Below are 13441 nucleotides of genomic sequence, written 5' to 3' on the forward strand. Positions count from 1 at the left end.
TCAACTCAAATAGATAACGATTTTTCTCGTTCCATTTAATTATGTCAGACTGATAAAAATTTCTTTGCCGTAGAAGAGACAAGCTAAAATATGCCTTTTGCAACCGAAAAATCAAAGGTCAGGTTAATTATAAATCAATATAACTACCGTTTTTTTGTTGTTGTTTTTTTTTTTTGTTTTTTTTGGCTAATGGGTCACTACTTATTGAGGTCAAAGGTCACTTAAGGTTATGGGTTAATGAGATGGATGGATTGACAGTTGTATCGTCGTATGCATTATATTCAATTTAATGTTCTTTTTACATGTTGGCATGTGTTGGACGGCTTTTAGAAATTGATTTCCAAATTATCCTATCTCTGACCAGGTATTTATTTATCCCTCTTTCCTTCAGGTCCATTTTTATCACTTCCTTCCATGTTTTTTTTTTGTCTTCTCTTGTGAACTGAACCTGCTAGCTCAACTGTTCTACATCCACAAACCCAAGCTGATAAAGATTTCTTTGCCATTAAAAGACACGCAAAATACGTCATTTGCAAACTGACGAAAATCAAAGATCGCATCAAATATAAATCAATATAGCTACCCTTTTTTAGTAACGGATCACCACTTATTGAGGCCAAAAGTCACTCGAGTATCATGCACAAACATGATAATACCGTTGTGAAAATGAGATCCAATATTAAAAAATAATGACTCCTCGACTTAACATTCACAGGCTACATGAATTGGAACAAACACATTAAGGACAATGCCAAGGCTGCTGCAAAAACGATGGGCTCCCTCTATCATGTTAGAAAATTACTTACTCGATGATATGTCGTTCACCTTCCTTCTATGATGCAGCTGATGACTGTGAAGGTGGATGGTGACTTGTCTTGAGATTAGGCTCGCTGGAACCAGGCTTACGGGCTGCATCCTTTACACTCGAAGAATGCCGTTCTCGTCAGTGTCTGAAACAATGGAGATGAAGACTATGAACTCACATGCATGAACATAGAGCATGATATGGCATCTGGAACCTATCTATCTCCTCCTCCCACGGCGAGTTTCTGACGGCAGTGTAAGAAACTTGTCCTGTGTTTGTCCGTGAAAATGATCACGTTCATCGTTATCCATCGACGATTTACACTATGTACACACAGCTAGTGGATGTATCCAGTAATCTTTGCAGCACACGTGGCAGCTTCACGTGCTGCAAAGATTAGTGGAAGTATCCAGTAATCTTTGCAGCACACGTGGCAGCTTCACGTGCTGCAAAGATTAGTGGATGTATCCAGTAATCTTTGCAGCACACGTGGCAGCTTCACATGCTGCAAAGATTAGTGGAAGTATCCACTAATCTTTGCAGTGGAAGTATCCACTAATCTTTGCAGCACCGATTGCGCAGCCTGCGTGTCGGTGCTAACTCGGAGACGCCGGGCTCGTTGTGAGGCTTAATGCGTGCAAGCGCACGTGGCAGCTTCACGTTCGGCGACGCTCCTTGTCCTTCTTCTTGAGGGGGTGTATGCACCCGTTCCGGTATTGCCGGCTTCGATTAAAAAAAAAAAAAGAATGGCTTTCATTGTTAAAAATATATATACATATAGATTGTTTTCCAAATTTTTTTTGATGGGCGCAACGTTTTTACTATCATAAACACTGACGAGAACGACATAGATGATATGTCGTTCACCTTCCTTCTATGATGCAGCTGATGACTGAAGGTGGATGGTGACTTGTCTTGAGATTAGGCTCGCTGGAACCAGGTTTACAGGCTGCATCCGTTACACTCGAAGAATGTCGTTCTCGTCAGTGTCTGAAACAATGGAGATGAAGACTATGAACTCACATGCATGAACATAGGGCATGATATGGCATCTGGAACCTATCTACTTACAGAAACCATCCTATATTTGAGCACTTTCCACTTCATTAAAATTGAACCTTTCAAATAAATAAGGATTTTTCTTTTTCTATTAATTTATTTCTTGCGGACGATTATCCTCATCTTTCTTTAATTGTTATTTCACGATGTTTCGGCCAACTATTCCTCTGGCCTTCGTCAGATGGTAACCACAACGGGATAGGAACTCTGAATCTCCTAACTACATTCTTAGCAATTACTGCCATCCATAGTTGTTGTCATCTAACCACGTTTTGGCTAAGTAAGTCTCGGCTGGCTTTAGGTAGGATTGAAACCGCCATCTTCAGACAATTCTCACCTGAATTCATAAAGATTCAACGTCTCTTATCTACTGCACCACAGGCCCCGAAAGGCGATCAAGTTTGGACTTTTTGGTGTTACAAATCCACGTTTATTTATTATCTGATCTTTCATGCTCGGGTGCATACCAAATATATATTATTTAATTGGAATTCATTATTGAGATGAGTATTATTTATTAATTTATTTATAGAAATCCACTCAATGTATATCAGCCTATGTCACGGTAACATATATTGAGTGGGTTTCTAACATTATTTGGTATAATTTTTTAGTTTGGACTGATTTTCCCAAACTTAATGTATTCAACAGAGACCTCGCCGCCATTTTTCTTTTTCAAATATATCGATAAACACTGAATGATTTTCGAACCGAATAAACATGTTACATTAAATAAAAACACTAAAAATTTATCGAGTTAGGTAGAAAAGTAATTTATTTTGCTTTTGATAACATTTATTTGTTATAGATTTGTTTTTTTAACAACTTTTTCGAATCTATGTGCATAGTAAAACTAACCCTAAAAAAATTCTTGCGCTGATGTTTACACCATCTGTAATATAAATCTCACCTGTCTGTTAAAATGTATGTATGTATGTATGTATGTATGTATGTATGTATCGCAAAAACTTTCGACAGAGGCGACAGATCCTGACATTTTGAAGCTTGACATCTCGGATGACAAATATTGAAAAATTGGCCAAAAACATTAATTCCTTCAGCCTAAACTCAGCCGTTTTGTACAAGGAGGGGGCGATTTTTTTTCGCCGACATTTTCGCAAGTCATCGTCATTGTTGGATTGACTTCGGTTAGTCAACGATTTTGACTTCTGGTCGTGTCATGGAGACATCGGCTAAGACGTCAGATTTTCTTTCACTTTCTTTTCCACCTTCGCGTCAAGGGTTCGAGCCTGCCTGCCTACTACCACTTTTTTTTGTTTTTTTTTTGTTCAACACACACCTCCAAACACCCGGGCAACGCCGGGCACCCTGGCTAGTTATGTATCCAAGAAAAATATTAAAATATTACATTTGAAATTTTTGTGAGAATTGTTATCATTAAAATCACATACTATTACTTGGCCTTTTGGTCAAGATCAAAGTGTAGTATCTGTTCTTCAGATGCTGCACTTCCATTTCTTGTTCTCTTTCGGTGGAGGATCAGTCCTTCACGACTGAGACAATTTTTTATTTTTGTACCTTTTCTTCACGTAAAAAAACGACCCTGGTGTCTAACTCTGTCCCGCGGGGAGGCATAGTAAATAGGTATCATTAAAATCACATGAAATATTTTTTCAATTATATAATTTTTTGGTGAAAATGTTGAATAAACAATGTTTAATGCAATGATAATTAATTTTTTTTCAAGTTATATTGATTTTATTAACACAGACTTTAGGAGCTTTTTCGTAATGTTCCTGAAATAGTAAAAAGAAAAATTTTAATTGCTAAAATCTATCGGATGAAATGATGAAAGTGTCGCCCTTAGGAAAGCAACACTGCAGCTTTATTTTAAAACCTTTGTTGAAAAAATCAATGGAAAGGTAATTTGATTATATAGTAGAACTGACATCTATTCAATGTAGCTGCCTTCAGCCTCAATCACCTCCTTGATATGGGTCTGGAACTGGGAGCATGCCTTTTCCACAAGCGCCGGCGAGAGCCTGATGAATACTCGGTGGATGGCAGCTATCAGGCTGGCTTTAGTGTTGTGGAAGGTCATGTTGGTGATGTTCTCAACATATGACTAAACGAAGTAGCCAGCAGGCTCAGGTCAGGCAGAGGAGGGGAGCCCAGTGAGAGAAGGGTGCAAAGTTATAGCAGTCCTTCTGAAGCTATGTCTGGGTCTCTTTGGACTTGTGGGCTGCCACAGTCCTGCTGCCACAGCCAGAATTTGCCACCTGATTGCACTCTTCAGCATATCCAGGTACACTTTGGTGTTGACTTTCAAGCCGATATCGAAGATGTGAGGTGGCATGATGTGGCTCTTACTTGAAACAACACCAAAGATCATAACCGTGGCCGAAAACTGTTTTCATCACTCTGGACACGTCCTGTTATTCATGGCAATCCAGCGATGCATTTGGAGAGTGCTGGAAATGATCCTGCTGTTATAGCATCAAAACAAACAAATGTAGGGGAGACAACCGAAGCAGCAAAACCAATATAAATTTCAAACAAAAACTATTTATTTTGTAATAATGCGCTGTTTTGGCTTCAAACGTATCTAATACGTATTTATTTTATTGAGTAATTTGTATATTTATTTATTGCGGACTGTTATCTTCATCCTCATCGTTGCTGTTTCCGAAACATAGGGAAAAATAATAACAACTATGAAGATGAGGATAACAGTCCGCAAATAAATAAATATTTGTTTATCTCTACAATTATATAAATGCAACTCTGTGTGTGTGTGTATGTGCGTGTGAGTTTGTTCCTTATAGACTCTGAAACGGCTGAACAAATTTTCTTTAAAATTTACTGAACTTGAGTGTATAATTCTGGTAATGATTTTAGTTAAGTTTTGTCTCAGAATACCCCCAATAATTACCGATAATCGATAATTGAAACCGTTATTTTAATTTATCTATCCTCGGTAAAGCCATTTTTTCCATGTCGTCGCTTAGCAACTATGATAGAACAACAGGCCATTGAAATTCTACTGTGGGTAAGTTGATAGCGTTTTTGTTTGTTTATCTGTTTGTTTGTTTGTTTTTTTTTTTGCATTATGTGGTCTGTAGGTTAAAACTCCGCACATAAATTTCTTCTTTTTTTTTTTTTTTCATTAACTGGAAAGAAGTTTATATAAAATAGTCTAATAAAAGAAACAGTAGGTTTTCTTGAGTGCAATGTAGAATAACATATATTTTGGACTAAGTTACTGCATGGAGGCATGTGAAGCTTCCTCCCGGGCGATTTCACAGATTTCGATGACAATAAAAATACAGGAGGGTGAAATATTCGTTAATCATCATTCAATCCCGGGCAACGTCGGGTCTCCCTGCTAGTTTTCATAATATTGCATTGTAATTTGGATTAAACGTATTTTATACGTATTTTATTTTTTTTTTTGTGTGTGTGTGTGTGTGTGTGTGTGTGTGTGTGTGTGTGTGTGTGTGTGTGAGTGTATCGCTGTAGTTTCCTATACGACTTTGGAATTCCCTTTCTGGTCCCTTGAGTGTACTGTTTAAATGTAATGTGAGCTCATCTCTTTACATAGTCCCAAAAAGTAGCCCCTTACGTCCAATTTAAGGAGAAAAAGTACATTAAAAAAAAACCTTATGAACATTTGGTGGAACTTTAATATTTCAGGAAACTCCAGTCGAAAAAAAAAAAAAAAAAAAAATGGTTCAGAATGAAAATTTAAATGAAGTAAAAGCGTACTAAGTTTGAAGCATTTTTGCTTTTATGAAAAAATTAATTAATTAAACATTTTTGGGACGACTTATTAATTTGAAAGCACTACCCCCCCCCCCATCCTCGCCACCATCTCTGCTTTCATAAAATTAATGCATTGTGTATTTTTTTTTTGTTGAGCGCAATTAGAACAAAAAAGTAAAAAACAAAAAAAATCATATAAAAAATTAAATCAGATGATCAAACAATAAGACTCTCCCTCCCCTTCTCTCCTCCAACTGTTAATCTTTCCATGCTTTCCACGTTACTTTTTCTCTCTCTCTCTCTTTCTTTGTTATTCTCTCCAATCCCACACTCTACCTCTCCTATCTTTTTACACTCTGTTACTCTTTATCTTTCACTCTTACTCTCTTTCACTTTCCTGTGTGTGTGTGTGTGTGTGTGTGTGTGTGTGTGTGTTTGTATGTGTGTGTGTGAGAGAGAGAGAGAGACAGACAGACAGACAGACAGACAGACAGACGGACAGACACCCTCGACCCTCTAAATGCTAAGGTCCACATTTACATCTATTGTCGAGGCTGTGTTGGCATTTCCTCCTAAAGATCTCATCTTATCCAAGCCACGACCGTCATTCAACTGTCTCAAACTCACAACTGTCGTTAACTGTCACAAACCCAACATTATCCGCAAATTGTCGTAAAACTCCTTTCCACTCCTCAAAGTGCTCGCAAACTAACTCTAAATATTTCTCAAGTCTTTTTGTTTCCGTTATTGCCATATCTTGTCGGAGTCTGAATCCAAAATATCAAAGGAGTCGGAGTCAGCATCCTAGGAATTCTAGGAGTTGAAGTCAGACTTTTATCATCCGACTCCGCAACCCTGAATATGACCTCTGACCTTCTTCAAGCGTATCTTGTCAAACTCGGGAATGTTTCTGTTCAACTGGTGGAATTTGGACGGAATTTCGAACAGAACCCTTTATTTACTTCATGGGGGTAGCATGCTCTTGTTCCGTCAGCCATGACTGGATAGAGGTCCTAAGTAATTCGCAATTTATTTTTCGGTCATCCACACTAAGGATTGCACCTTCAACCTTCAGGAAAATAACACTTTTACAATTGATTTTTCCTAGTACTCTAACCACTGCGCCATGGGTACTTGGATAAAGTACTTTTTTCTTTTTTTACACAGGAATTACCACTTATCAAAGCCTGAAGGCCACTTGAGGATAAGGTTTAATGGTTATACATTAGTCAATGTGATTATAACATAGTAAACATAAGTAGTGGGAATTTTGTAAATTGGATTACTTAGGGGAACGGTTCAAGAACTTGTTTACATTGGACTTGAAGACAATCAGTTTGTAGTCAGCTGGAAAGCAGGCAATCGGAAGAAAGTTCCACAGGCATGCAGTTATAAGAAAGAAGCTTTGTTCATGGAATTTACGTTTAGGTTTAGGCACAGATAAAGAGTGTGGGAAATTATTGAGAGTGGTTTTGGCTAGAGTGTTTTTCGCGAAAGTTTGGCGAAGGGGGGGGGCATAGATTGAAGCTTAGCTGAAGTTCATTCTGTCCCTGTGAATCGAATAAAGGGTTCTGTTCGAATTCCAAGAAGATTCCTAAGTTTGACAGAAAGATTCCCGAGTTCAACAAGATAACCTGAAAAAGTTGGGATGCTATATCAACCGATGGTCGGAGGTTATATCGACCGAAGCATTGTGAAAATGACACTCAAGATGAGAATAGTAGTCCGATGAATCCAAATAATACGAATAGCCAATCATTATCTCCAAAATTCAGAAACCTGAATATTTTATTCACTATTCTTATTAAGACAGAAGTAAAATTTGGAAATATTAATGTGACACGATGAGGTGTTACACTTTTATAAAAATTATATAAACAGATGAAGTTTTTATTTCATCAAGTCGCAGGTTATCTATTTTTTATTTTATTTTATTTGTTTTACTATTGAGTTATAGTATAGTTGTTATGTTAAGATATATATAGTTTCATTGACTATTACTATTAAGTTATTGTATATTGAGTTGGATAGAATGGTTAGAATACACAAATTTAAAGTTCCTATTTACAAAGCCTCCCCACGCGATAGAGTTAGACAGCAGGGTCGTTTTTTAACGTTGAGAAAAGGAACAAAAATAAAAATCGTCTCAATAGTGAAGGATTTCTCCTCCACTGACAGAGAACAAGAAATTGAAGTGCAGCATCTGAAGGACAGATACTACACTGTGATCTTGTCCCGAAGGCCAAGTATGTTGTTTAAATTAAAAGTTTTGTATTTTATTAATTTATTATATATATATATATATATATATATATATATATATATATATATATATATATATATATATATATATATATATATAAAGGAGATTAGAACAATAGTCTAAAGAGCTGAGTGTATTTTAATGTAACAGTGAAATTACTAGTTTAATTAAAATACAGGAAATAGAAAGTGCTCGTTGTAATTTAGATGAGGAGAACTTGCTTATCAAAAAACTATATATAATTATTATACATAACTTGATGTATACCACAATAAAAAGCATTGTTTTCCGAAACGATCGTACAGATAATTGATTTTGTTGTTGTTCCTTCTTATGAAACGGATTTTTAATTTAATTATAATTTGATTTTTAAATTTTAAATTATCAACCACATTACTTAATATATATATATATATATATATATATATATATATATATATATATATATATATATATATATATATATGAGAGAGAAAGAGAGAGAGAGAGAGATTTTATCCATTCTTCAACGTAATTATGCTGTAAGCCGTATTATCTTATACATTTTTAAAAAGTAATTATTTGGTCAGGACAGTGGAACTTAATGGGTTAAATTAAAATTATGAGAGAGGGAGAAACTGTTTGAGAGAGAGAGAGAGAGAGAGAGAAGTAATGAGTTTATGTGTGTGTGTGTGTGTGTGTGTGTGAGAGAGAGAGAGAGAGAGAGAGAGAAGTAATGAGTTTATGTGTGTGTGTGTGTGAGAGAGAGAGAGAGAGAGAGAGAGAGAGAGAGAGAACTAGCTTGGGTAAACAGGTTGTGAACGAAGCAAGACTTGTTGAATGCGTTTGAAAAGGAAGTGCAAATCTGACAAAGGTTTTAAAACAAAACCAAATGAGTGTGTTGGCGGCGACAACGGCGGCGGCGCTCCCCCCCCCCCCCCCCGGGTGTCAGTCAGGCGAAGGAATTTCTTCCTGCACCCTCGGGGTTTTGGATTTTTAATTTTTTTTTTTTCTCAATAAAGTCAGTCAGTCTCTCTCGACACATCCCCCTTCTTGCTTTCATTATAACGACCCCTCCTCCCTCTGCATACACATTTCTCACCTACGAAAGGTAAATATTGCTATTGTGTTACGTTTGGAACGACTTTTCAAAGAATGGCGTGTTTTGTTTTTCTTTCTTTTTTCCCTTTTATTTTTTATTTCCTTAATTTTACTTGCTTTCCTGTTCATCCCCTCATTTTTTTTGTCTTCCTTTCCTTTCTTATTTCCGCCCATCCCCCCTTTTTCCCCCCTATCCTTCATTATTTCTGCCTTTCTTTTTTACTTGGGGACTTTGGGGACTAAATGGGGAGGGGGGCAAATGATAAACTTAGTCATTTCTTTTTTTACATGGTGCCGAACTCAAATTTACATATGTTAAGGCCTAAAACTGCACCGTTTGTTCATTTTCACCAGGATTTGACGTCCCCTGAGGATTGTGGCTACATGAGAGAGGGGGCAAAAGCTGAACTTAGTCATTTTTTTTATGCCTCGTTCACTGTGCATTCACGGGGGATCACGCACACTTCACTTGTTTTTCTCCCTTTTCTTTCTCCCTCTCCCCCTCTCTCTTTCTATTCTTATTTTTCTTATCAGACTCCATCTCCACCCACGAACCTCTCCCTCTAACCACGATTTCTTTCGTACCTCCCTCCGCCTTTTAACTCCTTCATCTCCCCTACTCCTGTCGCCCACTACATCTCTCTTGTACCTCCTCTCATTACCTCTTACCTCTCCCCTTCCAACTTTTTTTTTTATCAAAACAAATGAACGTTAAATGTAGAAAAATGGGTCGCAAGGGAAAGGAGGGGGGCGTAATTACCTTTCGAATTAATTCACTAAACTCAATTGTTTTTCTTTTAGTTCTTTGTCGCTAACTTTTTTTTTTTTTTTTTTATCGAAGTATACTTAGGCAACAGACATTCCTACAGACATGTTTTGTTGTGTAAATCCCACTGGAAACTGTTTGATCTTTTTCGGTTTGTGTTGATAAATATTTCAACGCCTTTGGTTTCCATTTGTCCGATTCGCAATAAACTTCGTTCGTTGACAACTTCTCATGTGGCCTTTCTCATCCAATTTTGTTCATTCTCAACCATTCTCACGCGCAATTTTTTCATTCTAAGACATGCTTATATGGTAGTGTTCATTCTCACACATTCTAACATGCTATTTTTCATTCTCACACATTCTCACACGCTATTGTTCATTCTCACACATTCTCACACGCTATTTTTCATTCTCACACATTCTTACACGCTATTTTTCATTCTCACGCATTGTTACACGCTATTTTTAATTCTCACTCATTCTTACACGCTATTTTTCATTCTCACTCATTCTTACACGCTATTTTTCATTCTCAAATATTCTTATACGCTATTTTTCATTCTCACACATTCTCACACGCTATTTTTCATTCTCACTCATTCTTATACCTTCTTGCTCATTCTCACACATTCTCACGCGCTATTTTTCATTCGCACATATTCTTACACGCTATTTTTCATTCTCACACATTCTCACTCGCTATTTTTCATTCTCACTCATTCTTATACCTTCTTGCTCATTCTCACACATTCTCACGCGCTATTTTTCATTCGCACATATTCTTACACGCTATTTTTCATTCTCACACATTCTCACTCGCTATTTTTCATTCTCACTCATTCTTATACCTTCTTGCTCATTCTCACACATTCTCACGCGCTATTTTTCATTCTCACATATTCTTACACGCTTTTGTTTATTATCACATATTCTTACACGCTATTTTTCATTCTCACACATTCTCAAACGCTATTTTTAATTCTCACTCATTCTTACACCCTCTTGCTCATTCTCACACATTCTCATGCGCTATTTTTCATTCTCACACATTCTCACACGCTATTGTTTATTCTCAGCATTCTTACATGCTATTTTTCATTCTCACATATTCTCACACGCTATTTTTCATTCTCACATATCCTTAAATACTATTTTTCATTCTCACACATTCTTACGCGCTATTTTTCATTCTCACATATTCTCACACGCTATTTTTCATTCTCACATATCCTTACATACTATTTTTCATTCTCACACATTCTTACACGCTATTGTACATTCTCACGCATTCTTACAAGCTATTGTTCATTCTCACACATTCTTACACGCTATTTTTCATTCTCACACACTACTTTTCATTATCACTCATTCTTACATCCTCTTGCTCATTCTCACATATTCTCACACGCTATTGTTTATTCTCACATATTCTCACACGCTATTTTTCATTCTCACACATTCTCACACACTATTGTTCATTCTCACGTATTTTTACACGCTATTTTTCATTCTTACACATTCTTACACGCTATTTTTCATTCTCACATATTCTTACACCCTCTGGCTCATTCTAACGCATTGTTACATGCTAGTTTTCATTCTCACGCATTCTTACACGCTATTTTTTATTCTCACGCATTCTTACACGCTATTTTTTATTCTCACACAAATATTACACCCTTTTGCTCATTCTCACACCGGCCCTGTCGGTGGGGCATTAGAATACACCGACTGCCCCCCTGCAGAGGGTAAAAGTCCCTCAATGGGGGTCCTGGATATGACCTTAAACTATATCCAGTGGTGAGGCTCCAGCTTGTAGGCTTTGGGGAGTGTGGAGCCACCCTTTAATTACCATTGCTCCCAGGTCCACTCTGACTCAGAGTGGTAGTACCTGTTAGGGTCCCAACTATGGGTTAAATAGAAACCGACATGAAAACAACAAATATATTCTATTAAAAAAATGTCTTCAAAATCTTTGGATTTAGCATTAAATAACCCGAAAAGGGTTGATAGGCGGTAAAACAACCAACCAACCAACCAATCATTCTCACACGCTATTTTTTATTCTCACATATTCTTGCACGCTATTTTTAATTCTCACACATTCGTACACCTCTTGCTCATTCTCACACATTCTTACACGCTATTTTTCATTCTCACATATTCTTACACCCTCTGGCTCATTCTAACGCATTGTTACATACTATTTTTCATTGTCACACATTCTCACACGCTATTTTTCATTCTCTCGCATTCTTACACACTATTTTTCATTCTTACACATTCTTACATGCTATTGTTCATTCTCACACGCTATTTTTCATTCTCACATATTCTTACATACTATTTTTCATTCTCAAACATTCTTATGCCCTCTTGCTCATTCTCATACATTCTCACGTGCTATTTTTCATTCTCACATATTCTCACATACTATTTTTCATTCTCACACATTCTTATGCCCTCTTGCTCATTCTCATACATTCTCACGTGCTATTTTTCATTCTCACACATTTTCACATGCTCTTGATCATTCTTATACGACCTTGTTCATTCTCACACATTCTCATGTTTTTTTCTCATTCTCACAATTCTCACATCTCCTTGCTCATTCTTTCACACATTTTTGCTTATTCTCACACGCTATTGCTCATTCTTGCATATTTTCACACACTTTCACATGCCCTTGCTAACTCTATTACTTTATTTGAAATTCTCTCTCTCATGTATCTATGTATATTAGTGTTGGGCCGATGAATCGAAATCGAAAAAATCGACAAATTTGAGGATATTAGGAATCGGTATCAGAATCGAAAAAAATGGTGTCTATTTTCCGATGCCAAAATTATACTTCTAATTGTCTTTTTTATTTGATTTTCTTTAAAGCAAAATCTTCCATTGCTGGTAATAATGATAAAATAATAAATATTTATTGATTTTAAAATACCAGTGAAGCTAAAATCGATAGATCATCCTCCACAAGTGTATTTTTACGTTTAGGAAAATATCTGCATATTAAACATGTGATTTTTTTTTAAACAGAAATCGGGGAAAACAACTCTGTAGTTAAATATTTAGAGCTTTATAAAGAATCAGAATCAGTAATTGTATCGGAATCGGTAAAAATATTGGAATCGTCCCATCACTAATATATACACACACACACACACACACATATATATATATATATATATATATATATATATATATATATATATATATATATATAATGTCCCAAGAATTAGGCAAGGAAAAATTTGGCAAGGTAGGAAAATTAGGTATTATCTGTTTGTCTCTGATGAACTGCTTGATGGAATTAGGACAATATTTTCCCTTATGAAATTAAAAAGAAAAACATTCACCCAAATTATATATAAAAATAAAAGTATAAAAAATGAGAAAATAAAAAAAAATGAATAAAAATTATGATTTTGGACGGATTCTTTCATTTTACTAATTGCAACAAAAAAAGAAGACCGGTTTTCATCAAACGGAAATGGAATCATGTCGTCTTTTCTAGGGTGACAATTTTATATATATATATGTGTGTGTGTGTGTGTGTATTTCCGTATTTTTTATCTGCTATCCTCCTTCCTATTTCTTTTTTTACCTTTTTCTTTTTTGTGTCCTTCCCTTTATCTCTTCTCTTTTTTCTTTTTTTGCACCAACCTCAGGCAGAACAATCGAGAATTCACTTTTGCCTAAATCAAACAATGCACCCGAGCTCAATGGGTGATGCATCG

The 13441-nt window shown here is 36.1% G+C and overlaps 1 protein-coding gene across 2 annotated transcripts in view; it reads left to right on the forward strand.

Moving 5' to 3' along the window:
• The window catches only part of LOC145268811 (EVI5-like protein), a 663419-nt gene that overhangs the window by 136074 nt on the left and 513904 nt on the right, over nucleotides 1-13441 (forward strand). The window lies entirely within an intron of this gene.

This window comes from Euprymna scolopes, chromosome 44 (genome assembly GCF_053919585.1).
Source record: "Euprymna scolopes isolate OS-2025 chromosome 44, ASM5391958v1, whole genome shotgun sequence".
Classification (NCBI taxonomy): Eukaryota; Metazoa; Mollusca; class Cephalopoda; order Sepiida; family Sepiolidae; genus Euprymna; species Euprymna scolopes.